Genomic DNA, 5293 nt, shown 5'->3' on the forward strand with positions numbered 1-5293 from the left:
TGGGTTTAAGTGATTCTCCTGCCTCAGCCTCCCAAGTATCTGGGATTACAGGCATCGCCAACACATCGGGCTAATTTTTATGTTTTTAGTAGAGATGGTGTTTTGCCATGCTGCCCAGGCTGGGCTCAAACTCCTGGCCTCAGGTGATCCGCCTGCCTCAGCTTCCCAAAATGCTGGGATTACAGGCATGGGCCACTATGCCCAGCCATGTGTCTTTTGACTTTAAAGGAGCAGCTTGCAAATCATATTCAGAGCAGTATGCATATGAGATGTAAATTGCATCAGAAATGAGCATCTGTTATTTTGAAGTCAATAGCTCAGGCACTTTTGTGGGAGCCCTCCCCTGCTTTCTCCCAGGGTTGCCTGGGGTCAGGATCCCTTGCAAGACCTATTAACTAAACTTGACATGTATCGTGTGCCTCTGCCAAGGCAAACCCAGCTCTGGATAGGAAGAGGAGTGCTGCTGACCATGTCAAGGTAGGTCCTTTGTTCTCGCATTTGTCTAAGGAATACTTGTAAAGCATCTGCTGAGTGTAAGGTGCTGAGGCAGATGCAGTAGACAAGCAGGAAAGTCATTATTTCTAACTTCTAGGAACACACCCTCTACCTGGGGAAATAAATCGTTACAGTAAAGACTCCGGTATTGTCTAGAGTCTAGGGCAGGCTTTCTCACCCTCAGTGCTATAGGTATTTAGAGCTGGGTAATTCTTTGTTGAAGGGGGTTTTCTGGAGCATTGTAAGATACTTAGCCGCACACCCATTAGACACCATTTGCAACTCCTGAGTCCTAACAACCAAATACGTTCCCAGACATTGCCAAATATGGGGAAGGAGAGCAAAATCCCCCCAGGGAAGAACCGCTGCTCAAGACCCTAAGGCTATGAGCCTTTCAGGTGAGTCAAGAGACTCATGGGGGGGTGGAGGGCATGCCTTCAGGGATGCCGGTTGTTTCTTATTTGTGTATTTTAACCACTATGAAAGGTGCTTTTCTCAAATTTGTCATCAAATTCTTTTTCTCTAAGCATGGTCTTCCCTTGAGGCCTGGAGTCTCCTGCCTCCGCCCCAGCATGTGCTGTAATTCAGTCCCGCCCCCGGAGATTCTTGAGGACCAATCAACGTCGCCCCCAGACCGAATGGCCCCAGCCCGCAGAGCGCGTCAGGTCTGCAGACTGCTCTTGAGCGTCGCTCTGCCTCCTCTTTCCCTGTCATCCAGCTGGCCCTGTGGGACTGCCGGTTATATTCCTATCTCCGCTGACCCCCATTCCCTTTGATTGGCAGCTTCCAGGAGTTAAGGAACTCAGTTTTGCAGATCTTTTTCTGACTGTGCCCTGCTAAGCACTGGGGATCCCCAGGGCCCTGTGAGAAGCCCCTGTGGGATGTAGATGGAGAGGAGGGGGAGGAGCTTCCGGGAGGCTGGAGGAGTGGAACCAGCCCCCACCCCGTCCCCGCAGTGGCCGCACGGCAGCTTGGCTGTTCTTGGTTTTGTTTCTCTCCACTTCTGCATGATATCCTTCTGACAAAAAGTCCCAAGTGTACAAAAAGTCCCAAAAGGCGTTCGCAAGCCGCTGACCTAGATGGAAGGAATTGTGAGGAGCAGAGGCCCCCTCGTATAAAATGCCTGTGCTTCGGTGCAGGGGTTGGTGCGTCGGCTGTTTGGGGGCCCTTTAAGCTTCCCAACTCCTTGTCACTGGTGGGTGGTGGGGTGCGGCAGGAGGTCATCCCTTGGCATCTCAGCCCACTGCTCCATGGATGTGGGCAGAGAATGAACAGCAGAGGTGTGGGTAACACCCCCCCAGGTGCACTGAGGAAGGAGAAGTGTGCAGACCCCAGGCACAGTTAGTGCTTGAAGCATAACTCACTGCTTACTATACCTAGCTTATATATATAATCATAATTAGCCCCATATAATCTTTCTATATAATCATATAGGCATTGTAGTCAGAGCTGTGCTGACACATTTAGTGCTGATTTATATAATCCTTCCATATAACCATATAATAGTTTGTAGTAGGAGGAATGCCTAGAGCAGTCACAGAACAGAAGCAGTACATGGGAAAACGGCCAGACCAGGACAAGAACCAAAGACCCAGGCAGTGGCATCCCTGCCTGAAAGGGCATACACTGCATGGCAGGCTGGGAGCAAGAGCCTCTCCTCCTGATAAAGGAGTTGTAGTACCTTGCATACAGTTCCTGTGGAAAGTAGGCCTCAGGCCTGAGATCCTGGAAATAACCGAGGGAGAAGAACCCTCTGGTGTGACCAGTCACCGCAGCTGTACACCCTGTCAGTCTTTTCTCCCTTCTGTGCTAGCTCAAATCATCCTCCCATAAATATCTTAAGAGAAGAGCCAGGCGTGGTGGCTCATGCCTGTAATCCTAGCACTTTGGGAGGTTGGGGTGGGTGGATCCCCTGAGGTGAGGAGTTCAAGACCAGCCTCGCCATGATGGTGAAACCCCAACTTTAAAAAAAAAAAAAGAGAGAGAGAGAGAAGAGCACAAGTATGTCAGCTCCCACTGCACTGGCTTACAGTGTCCTTCTATTAGAAATCCTTTGAAGTCTCCAGCCCCCAGGTAAGAATCGTTGCGCACGACACCTGTTGCACACAGCCCACCTCCTTGCCTCGGTGACCTAATGGGAGTGGACCCCTCTTCTGTATACAACCCTCTACTACTGTGCATGGCATGTCCCCCTACTGTGCACGGCCCACTTCTCTGCCCAGGTGACATAATGGGGTGGCCCCCTCACTTGTGACTCACGTGATTATGTATGCCCTACTACTAAGCCTATAGATGATGATCTCACTCATGATCCTGCCCCCTGCTTGTACCTAATAAATACAGATGCTTCTGGGCATTTGGGGCTCTCACTGATCTCCGCTCATAGGTTGCATGGCTTCCCGAGTCCAGATGCTCTTCACCAGTTCTTCAGTGTCTTGTCTCTTTACTTCTCGGATCCTATACCTCAGCACAGCATAAGGGACACCCCACGACCCTGTGGGGTCCTACAGCCCTACACAGAGGCAGACTGGCCTCTGGGCTTCCACATCAGACCAGAAGGCACAAACCCCAGGACATGAAGATCCCTAACACTGCCTGCCCTCTGGCCCCCGGATAGCAGAACAGAGAGTAATGGCTGTGGAAGGAACTGAGGCTAGACCCAGGAAGAACTTCCCAACTCGGCACCTGGGGGAGGAGACGCTGGGAGCAAAGGTAGAGCTATGTGGGGTAGGAGGAGGCCCCTTTGCAGACTGAGGGATCATCGCGTACACTCTCCCACTTACACTCCCCTCTGCCCCTGCCCCAACCAAGGCTGACTCCAGAAATCCTACACAGATAACCTCCAGGTGCTGAAACTCAGCAAGCGGTGGGTAGAATGGGACCTGGGGCCATGCCCCCTCCGTTGCTAAGAAGCCCTTTCTGGCCAGGCACAGTGGCTCACACCTGTAATCTCAGCTACTCAGGAGGCTGAGGCACAAGAATCTCTTGAACTGGGGAGGCAGAGGTTCCAGTGAGCTGAGATCGTGCCATTGCACTCCAGCATGAGTGACAGAGTAAAACTCCATCTCAAAAAAAAAAAAAAGAATCCCTTTCTGTCTGAGCCCCACCAGACGGCAGCAGAATTGTGTGGGGAGCTTGTTCCCAAGGGACCTGGGGGATGGAGTGGGCTCTCCCTTCTCCCTCCAACCTCCAGGCCTCACTAAACCCTCTGGATACAAGCACAATCAGGCATTTCATGCCTGGCAAGGGTCAGAATGAAAGGCCTGTGTCTGTCTGCTCCCCGCTCCTCCCCTTCTCCATCTTCAGATAATTCCATCTGCCCTTGGGCCAGAGCCTCATCTTTCCCCCTCCTTTCCGCCTCGTGAATGCTGAGTTATTTACAAATATCTGAGAACAGAAGGGATTTCTTCAGTGCTCTCTAGTGCCTGCCATGGACTCAGGTCTCTAACATGCTGTAGGGCAGTGGAGGTGATGATGCTCGTGGTCCTCCCAGTCACCCACACGAACCCAAACAGCTCAACACAGGCGGTGGCTCACGCCTGTAATCCCAGCACTTTGGGAGGCTGAGGTGGGTGGATCACCTGAGGTCAGGAGGTCAAGACCAGCCTGGCCAACACAGTGAAACCCCATCTCTACAAAAGTACAAAAATTAGCCAGGCATGGTGGTGAGTGCCCGTAATCCCAGCTACTCGGGAGGCTGAGGCAGGAGAATCGCTTGAACTCAGGAGGCAGAGGTTGCAGTGAGCCAAGATTGCGCCACTGCACTCCAGCCCAGGCGACAGAGCGAGACTCTACCTCAACAACAACAAAAAAAGGCTCAATGGCTCCCCAAGGTCACACCACAGGAGCCCATTTTCTCTTTCCCACTCTGTTCTCCTACATGGTTTATCCTGGGTACAGGGTGAACCAGGAAGAGGATGAGTTATGGCCACTTCCCCGGGAGTCAAAGGGCTTCTTCCTCCTGGAAAATCCCCAGGCACGGAAGTGACTAAGACCTAGTGGAGCTGCTGAACCTAAAGAGTAAGTTCCAGTTCAGGGTCCCTCCTTCTGATAGCTGTGTGGCTCAAGGAAGGGAAATCGTCCATACAGCTGGGGGAGCTGATCTCCAACAAGTTCTCCCCAAGCCCACCTCCTGCCACCTCACCCCAACACTGAAGCCCAGACAAGCATCCAGGAACTGGCGTCACCATCCCCAGTCCCGCAGACGCTTGTCCCACCGCCACCACCCGTGAGCAACCATTCCGGGGCCTGACATTCTGTCGGCTTCACACCACCTCCCGGAGCCCCAGCCAGAAGCGCTTCCTGGATAAAATATTAAACATGCAAATCTGAGACAGAGCCTTAACGAGCGACAGACTGCACGACCACAGCCTGGCAAACGAGACGCACGACGTCCGGGGGTGGGGGGGTAAGAGGTATATATAGATATAGACTTTGGATCTATCTGCGCAACGTGTGTCTAAGGCAGAGAACAGCAGGGATGGAAAAGTACCGCAGCAGCCTCCAGCTGGGGTGGCCTGAGGTGGCCGGGAGGGAGGGTCGGGAGGAGCCCCAGAGCCAGGCTCAGAGTGGGGGATGACAAAAGCCCTTTGTGCTTGGATTCTATGAAGAGGGGGCCAGAGACGTTGGGCAGGGAATGGGCACTGGTTTTGGAGAAGGAAGTTGGTTAGAGGCAAGGCCTCTGGGTGGAAGAAAAGAAGGGGAGAGACAGAGGAGAGCCACAGACCTGCTGGGGAGGGTGTCCACGGGGAGGACACCCCACTCGCATGGGGCACGGGGGCATGGGTTTTTTGTCACC

At 52.9% G+C, this 5293-nt stretch overlaps 1 long non-coding RNA gene across 1 annotated transcript; it reads left to right on the top strand.

Annotated features, from left to right (window-relative positions):
* Positions 1-729: 729 nt before the first annotated feature.
* On the top strand, positions 730-2920 carry LOC144582839 (uncharacterized). The gene is made up of 2 exons (XR_013536289.1): positions 730-893; positions 1023-2920. It is a non-coding gene; the product is annotated as an uncharacterized LOC144582839 (long non-coding RNA).
* The last annotated feature ends 2373 nt before the right edge of the window (positions 2921-5293 follow it).

Source organism: Callithrix jacchus, chromosome 5 (assembly GCF_049354715.1).
Source record: "Callithrix jacchus isolate 240 chromosome 5, calJac240_pri, whole genome shotgun sequence".
In the NCBI taxonomy this organism is placed as follows: domain Eukaryota; kingdom Metazoa; phylum Chordata; class Mammalia; order Primates; family Cebidae; genus Callithrix; species Callithrix jacchus.